The sequence below is a fragment of the Malurus melanocephalus genome, unplaced genomic scaffold (assembly GCF_030028575.1).
Source record: "Malurus melanocephalus ecotype Western Australia unplaced genomic scaffold, MMel_1.1 scaffold_1576, whole genome shotgun sequence".
NCBI classification, from domain to species: domain Eukaryota; kingdom Metazoa; phylum Chordata; class Aves; order Passeriformes; family Maluridae; genus Malurus; species Malurus melanocephalus.
In genome coordinates this window covers 18,250-26,392 of record NW_026624808.1, presented here as the reverse complement: position 1 = coordinate 26,392, position 8,143 = coordinate 18,250, and the positions used below count along the sequence as shown (strand labels likewise).

The window sequence follows — 8,143 nt, the reverse complement described above, 5'->3', positions numbered from 1 at the left end:
AAGAGGAAAACAAATTCTGTCCATAACAGGCCTTTGCAGAGTCATGGTCTTACATATACCCTGCTAATGGAGATTTAAAGATTCATGGGATCATGGAGATGGTTTGAAAATGATAAAAACTTCTCAGCACTTCCTCTAAATTTTCCACAAAGTTTCTGGAATATTTGAATCAACTGACTCTAAGTYGGTTCAGTTTTCAGGCAAGGAAAGTTATTTTCTTTTTCCTCACTGGTAGCATTTTTACAAGAAGTGAGGACGAGATTAGGCAGATGGAAGGAAAAAAAGTGTGATGGAATTGTAACATCAAAATCTTTAAAACTGCATTATTGGGTTGAAAAAATGAAGGCATTAGTTGTGTAGCTTCTGCGTCTAAGTTTCAGAATGTTTTAAAAATGCCATTTGAGTTTTTAAAAGTGCTGCGTTTATTCAGAGGCTGCTGAGAATGAAAAGTATTGATAAGCTCTACTAAGCGTTTTCATATGGAATCTATTTTCAGCCACATACCAGAAAATGTCTTTGTTATTTTTTTGAATGAGACCCTAATCTCAGAATGACTTTTCATTTATCAGAGCCTTTTAAGTCTGCTATTGTGTTTCCAGTCAGATCCTTTCCACTCACTTCTTTTTTCCTGTGTCAGCCTCTTACAAACTTGCCACAGGGCAAAGTTCGCAGTTATTTTCCACAGGCACAAGGATTTCCCCTCTCAGGGGTGCACTTGGGCTTTATGCAGTGGCAGCCAAGCACAAATTAATGCCAGCTCCAAGAGTTTGTGATAAAGTTTCTTGTGGTATATCATGCTTAATAGCACACCCTACAATTTGTGATTTCACTTGTTAACAATTCAAAGGCTTTTGTTCCTTATGCTGTTTAGTCAGATGAGATGGCTTAGTGGTTTTTTGCATCACCAGCATTGGCATTTGTGTCCTTGTTGGTGTTCTTGTTTAGTGTTGTGTTGGTTCCCACTTCAGCTATAATTTAATAATGTTCAAGTAATGCTTTCTAGAAAAAAAAAAAGTAAGTTCTGGCATCTGCAGTTGAGAAGTTGCAAAACTTGAGTGCAGTATGCCAAAAAATCCTCCAAAGATATATAATTGACTCCTCTTAAAATTTAATGATTTTTCTGGGGTGTTTTTCTTTTTTTTGAGGGGTTGGGGATTAACAATATTGTAGCACTTAAATTCCTTGAAATATATTTGTTTTAACCTTTTCCGAGGAGTTCAAGTTTGTTTCTGTGTATTTTATAGGCAAGAAACAGCTGTAATTCTCTCTGGGGGTTAGAAAAGGCACAAAACCTGTTTGTTCTCTCCTAATTCACTGTTGCAGATTTTCTGACTCCAGGTATGGAGGAGGATTTGTGTTCCTAGGCCTGATGGGGACTCCCATGGCTCTGCAGTGAGGTTGTGCCAGCTGTCAGCCTGGCTGCCCTCTGGTGAGGGCTTTAGACACAGAAGCTACACAACTAATGCCTTCATTTTTTCAACCCAATCATGCAGTTTTAAAGATTTTGATGTTACTATTCCATCACACTTTTTTTCCTTCCATCTRCCTAATCTTGTCCTTGTAGAGTGTGGAAAGGGGAGCAGCTTTGCAGTACTGATGTAAATGTAAAGAGTGAGAAATGTGCTGGTGTTATTACCAGTCATCCTCTGGAGAGCCCTGAGCATCTCCCTGGACAGGGATCCACTTTCTGCCCTTACCCTGCATAACCTCATTGGCTTCAAAACAAGGTTTAATGTCATTAAAGCAAATTGGCATTAAGGCAAGGGATTTTGTCCAGCAATTCAGGGTGTTTTTAATTGTTTTCCTAAGCACAGGGCATCAGAAGGGTCATTGAGAAATTTGCCCATACCAACTTTTCTTCCCAGCTATGTCAGGTCCAGCTTGTATCACCAACCTTTTCATATGCTGCTTTGCATTCTTCTAAGTGGTAAACACCCTCTGAAACATCCCAGCATCCTTCAGGATATTTTATACTCCCTTTGCTCCATCTCATGCAAGCACAAGGATAATTGCATGGTCTGGTTGTCAACTGGGAACTTGGTCTGCTCTCCTCATATTTACAAGGTTGGTTATAGATTAATAATTCTTTCTGATATTACTGTGAGTAAATTATAACTCAACAGTGGACAAGTGTATATGGCTAGCATTTTGTTTTTTGCATTTTCCCTTTTATGCAACATTTTTATTTTCTGCAATTTAGTGTGAGTACCTAATTCCATGATAGATTGTGTCTGGAATTCCCGAAGGAGTGATTTTGGCTATCCTGCTATTCTTGTCTTTGCTTGCACTTTAGAACTTTGAAATGTCTGCATTTCAAGAAAAGGAAGAAAATTCCCTCCAGTATGGAACTGCTTAGATTTCATTGGTAGAGTTTTAGTGTTTCAGTCAGTGCTTTGTCTCCTGGTAGGTACAGCTCCTCCATAAATGTCTCTCCAAAGTCCTGCAGGATACCTCCTAAAAGAATGTGGAGTCACTATGACTTACAAATCGTTTTAAGTGATTTGTTTATGGGGCAGCCTGGGCTTAGTTCATTCTCCTTGACAAAATGCAAGCAGTTGCTTTGCATCATTGCTCATAAGCTACAGTTAGAATCTCCTTTTGTTTTTGCAGAGAAGGATCTGAACCCTGACCCCAGCAGCGCTTTGAAGTGTTCCCTGACAGACAAAGATGAAGCTGAGCTATCCAAATGTGCTGGGAGGGTCGTGACCCTGCAGTGAACAGGGGCTGATGGTTGAACGGGGCTGGAGTGGGGAGCAGGGTGACTCTGCATGGAAATGGGGCTGCTCTGGAGCCCTGCAGTCACAAACTGCAGCTGAAAGCAGAGGAGAAGCCAGGAGGCTGGGAGGGACAGTGGATCCTTTCCTGGCCTTATTGCAGAGGATCAAGAAAGGTGCTTTAACACGGAAAGGGGTTTTCTCTTTGCATAAATACACATGGATGCCCTGTGTTTCTTGAGCTAACAGAAAATGAGTTGAAGATTTCCACTGCGGTATTTTGATTCCAAGAGAGACGGTGGCCGTGATAAGCAGTAAAGAAACAAGGTGATTGTGATTCCTTCTTCCTGTGAAACCTTCACAGAAGAAAAAGTATGGAAAGGCAAAGAAGAGGTTGTGATAGAGAATATTAATTCAGATCACACAGCAGGTAAGGGTGTTCCCAAAGTTCAAGACATTGTTTTAGGAACATCTCCACAGAAAAAGGAAGTGTGGGATGCCTTGACCAAACAAAATCAATCTTCATGACGTGACACATCTGTGGACATTGAACTTCCTTGCTCTAGCATCTTTGTGACTGCACTCTCCTGTTGCATAGATGTGTTCCAGCCATAAAAGTTGAAGAGATAAACATTTCATCTTTATTGAAGTGTAAGCTGTATGAAAGATGTTGAAAAAAAAAAAAAAAAACTGGAAGGCTTTTTTTTTTCAGAGAGCCAGAATGCATGAGATAATGTCAGGTGTAAAGAAAAATCCTTGTATTTGCAGTGAGAATATTTCAAGTGAAATGTTTCCATCTGAACCCAGGAGAAAGARGAAAGATAACAGCTGATTTCTTGTCAGAGATCAGCTGTCAGAATGAGCAGATAATACTTACTTAATGGTATCCAAAATAGAAATTCTCCAGTTCAATCTGCACAGTCCCTGTAAAAATAACAAAAACAGGAAAAAAAAGGAGTAATTAAAAATTTCAGAGGTACTCAGTGACAAAATGCAAGACGAAATAAAGCTCTGAGAGATTAACTAACACAGAATGAATTTTCTCTCATTATTTCCCTTCCACTCTTCTGCTTCTTCTTTTCATTTTTTCCCTGAAGCATATGCCAGGAATGTTTCCAGCGAATCAGTTCAGACAGGTTGAGCAGATATCCGGGGGAGCAGCCTTTGGTAAATGGTGGGATCACAGAGGTGGAACTGCAATTCCGTGGCCTGGGCTGAACATTCCCTTGTAAGCAAAAGGCTTTGCTTGTTCAGAGCCACAGATGCAGCATGGCAACAGGGATGTGGCATATTGCTGATTTAGGGGCATGTGCCAGGAATTGGGAAGTGCAGATCAAGCCTTCTGAGAGAAAATCAGACCAATTAGAATCTTGTCTCATGTTTTTAATTAACTTCAAACTCAGTCTCTTGTTTCTAGAAAAGGGGCGCCTGTGGGAATGGAGGTACTTGGATACAAAAGCATCTTCCAAACCATTTGGAATTCACTCTGTTGAGAGCGGGTTTTGACTGGGCTTTATTTTCAGCTAAATTTTAAACAAGATGCCAAGCAATACAAATGAATTGAAATTGAAAAGAAAGAGGAAGATCCTGCTGGTTTGTGATAGCTGCATATTGAGCCAGTCAGTCCAGTTACCACAGTATCTGAAGATCTCAGTCTTAAAGCATCACTTCAAAACTTCTACATAACTAACATTTCTTTTAAAGGTTGAAATCAACTTCTTAGAAGCCACCCAGAATGTGAGAACTCATTTCTAAAAAGAGTTTGCATGCTTGTAACAGGTGAAAATATATTGCAATATGCTGGGGTTTTTCTGTGGGTTTTTTTTTTTTTTAATTTATAAAATTTATTTTCCCCAGGCTTACAACTGGCACAAAACCAAATATAAAATTCACCTAATAAGCTGATAAAAAGCAGAACATCATCCATGACACTTCAATCTGCCAGTTCCTGTATTTTTCACCCACTTATGCTGTTCTCAATACATCTTTTTGCCTAGGGAAAAACACAACATTTAAAATGCACTAGGAAAGCCAAAAAAATCTCAATCCTTACCACGCTAAGGTGAAAGTTGCAAGTAAAAGGATCATCTCCCAACACATCCTTTTTTATGTTTATTTTAGTCTAATCTCCTCAGATTTTGTATCTTTTTAGAGCATCTTCATCATCATAGTRTTTGACCATTACCTCCTACAGACCAATATGGAAAGAAATACTCTGCTCTGTGGCTGGTAGGTACTCAGGAACCAAGGGAATCCAAGAGGAATAAACCTGGATGGCTCATGAYGTTTTTAATCCTTGCAAGCATTTGYTTGAGATGCAGCAAGTTGTGMCCTCACTSAGGAAGATCCASAGCTGAACCTGAGAGCTGCTGGATAACAAACAAGCAGAATGCAGGAACCTGTGAGCTCCTCGAAGGCTGGATGGGAACTCAGAGCTGATCTTGGTGCTGTTCTGGGTGGGCACAGGGAGGGCATGGGCAGCTCAGGTGAGCCAAACCCCATTCCCTTGGCTGTTTAATAAGGGAGCACAGGGAGGATCTGTGCTCGCTGCAGGAATGGTGTGGGGCAGCTCCAAGGAGGTTCAGTCCCAGCCCAGAATGAGCTGCAGGGAGCATTGTGTGCTGTAGGACAGTACAGAYCCACGGGAACATCATGGCATGGTTMTTATTCCTTGGTGTTGTTGGCATGCATTCCTGAGGGAATGGATCCGACCCTTTCAATGGGCTCCGTGGGTCTGGGAAAGRAACAGCCCTACCCTGCTGTTGCCTTAATGAAACCTGAAAAAAAGATGGGCTCTCTAGTGCTGTGCTGACAAGTGATACAATATTCTTATTCATCTTTYAATCCTGTTCTTTCAGGTGTCTAATTTGCTGCTTTCCCCATTAACTTTCTCATTTCTTCCTGTGCGGTACATCGGAGGTCACCGTGCCTCTTGTCATAATATTTCCAGTTTATAAAGGGGCAGAGGGAGCACAAAGTAACTACAAGGTAGTTCTGAATCTTTCATCTTCACTTCTAAATCCTGTAATTTCTTCAGAGTACATTCTCTCCTTCTTCCTTASCACCAGAAACAAGAACTTATTTGAATGTCAAACAGGGCTTTAATGAATCCCATAAGATAATCACAGCAGCAGCTGTCCAAGTTAGTTTCTTTWAAAAATTCTGTATGATTTCACTTAYGTGTTAAAGTGCTAACTGGAGAGTTTGCCTTTTTCTCCCTCTCACACATCCATTTGRAAACAGGGATGTTAATGTAGCAGTTAATGCCTTTAAGTGCTTCTTCACCTGAGATAGCAAACAGAGCTCCTCCAATGTGCCAGCTGAGACAGAGCATGAACCATTGAGGAGAGAGGCACTCGAGTAGCTGATRCTGCAGTCATGATATTGTTGATATGAATATTTAGAAATGTCTTGAAATWACCTTAGTTACTGTTTAGCAAAGGCTGGCACCTCKAGAATGGTGATTACTCAATAATTTTATGCTTTCCTAACTTGGCTGAACAAGGCCTAAAGGGGTTATTACCCTTCTCTGAGGAAGCACTGAGCACATGCAGGGTTTTTCCTCTGCTCTACCCTTTAAAAATCTCTCCTACAAAGAAGGGCAGGTGACAGTAAATTGAAGTTTTGTTGACTCTTCTTCTAACATCTGGGTGTCTTGTGCCTCGCTAGCAGCTGCTTATGGCTTCCTTTGAGCRCAGAAGCCTGAGGGTATTCTAAATTTAAATCCCTCTATTCACACATAGATCCCAGCCCCGAAATGAGGATGTACAGCCAACATGCAGGCAGCTCCCTGATGTAGGAGTCCTCTCCCAACATCTCTGTCTGGTTCCCAAGTGCCAGCTCCTCAAGCAGAGCTGCTTTAACAAGCACMAGGCAGACAGCCAGTTTGCAGGCTGTGCTCATTGCCTCCCCTGCTCCTCAGCCTGCCAGGGTACAAAGTCCTTGCATAACCCAAGCGCTGAGCAGTGAGATAGCAGGTCCTCTAAGAGATGAAAACCTGCCTGCACACCATGAAAGTAACGTTAGAGACTTTGTGGTGATGCTCCCCATGACAAATGCCTGCTTGGCTGGGAAGAGGAAAGGCAACTGCAAAGCTTCAGCATTTCTACACTTGGGCTCTTATCCTATTTATTTGTTTCTGCAAAATAAGTAGGAACCCGCTTTCTCATAATGCACTGATGCTGTTACAATTTATCTTTAAACGTTTCTCAGTGTGTTTAGTGACAGGTTTGTTCCCAAGCATTTTCATTCCCAGCCTGATCAGTTACGCAAATGGGGACATTTTTTCTTCATGGAGACATTTTGTACTTTATTTTTGCTTCCATCAGTTACTGAGGCTTCATCCTGATGTCTCATGGGGCATCTCTCAAGAGTACTGTGTTTCACACATGCTTTCCTCAGAAAAAACGAAGAATTTAGGTGTTTTCTGGCCATCTCTAGTTCTGCTTCACCTTTTCCCTTCAATTGTTTCAGATTTGCAAATAAGATGCCWCTAGTACCTTAGGAAGGCTGCAGTCACTTCCAGCCTGTTCTCTGGCCTGCAGACTGATGCAAATTGGCACATTGAAAGCCCAGGCAGACAGCAGCTGTGTAATCCAGTGGCATTTCCTTGGAAAATCTTCTGTGCAGAAGAGGAGCTTGAAAGGAAGTAACAGTTTGGGGAGAAATCCAACTGCAGCCCCAGAGGCAGTGCTGCACTGAGCAGTAAATCTYCTTGTCTGTGTCTACAGGAAGAATGAGGCACTGGTGGCTGGCTGTGTCTGCAGCCAGGGAGGAGCCTGCACTCACTGCCCCACKCTGTATCACAAACCATTCCCTGGCACTGCATGCTCCAGCTTTTCCTTCCCACAGAAACCAGTGGAGGATGGGAGAGGTGCTGTGTACCTTATTTCAACCTGACATGGCTTTAGGACATGAGCAGAAAACAATACCAGAGCCAGACACAGCTTTGCTTTTTTCTTTTTTGTTTTTTAAAGCTTGCTAGGTATCCAATAGTTTCAGGCAAGTCAGACAGTGTCTGAAGTGAAAAACAAGCTCAAAAAATCTGGAAGCATCTAATTCATGCAGAAAAATACCTACTAAAGCGGGGGAAAGCAGAGACCTAAAGCTATTGAGTGCTGTAAAGTCACAGACAGCTCCATAGCTTGAAGGCAGCAGTGCCTCCCATCTCATTCCATCACAATCTGTCACTCGGCTTTGGAAAAGGCTCTTTGGAAAAGGCAGCGTGAGCAACAGGCRTTCAGGAGCAGAGAATCGGCATCTCCTGTGCCTGCACAGCACTGTTGGGAGGGGGATTTCATTCCTCAGGTCCCACTGCGGGCTTTTGCTATTCCTTTTTAGTAAAAATACATCTGCTTCCAAATTTCCCATTGAAACAATGTTTTTGATCAAAAATGCAGTTTCTGCCACACGAGCAGCTCTAATGCACT

At 41.9% G+C, this 8,143-nt stretch overlaps 1 long non-coding RNA gene across 1 annotated transcript; it reads left to right on the top strand.

Moving 5' to 3' along the window:
* Positions 1-10: 10 nt before the first annotated feature.
* On the top strand, positions 11-4,514 carry LOC130587138 (uncharacterized). The gene is made up of 3 exons (XR_008966756.1): positions 11-2,064; positions 2,611-3,144; positions 3,427-4,514. It is a non-coding gene; the product is annotated as an uncharacterized LOC130587138 (long non-coding RNA).
* The last annotated feature ends 3,629 nt before the right edge of the window (positions 4,515-8,143 follow it).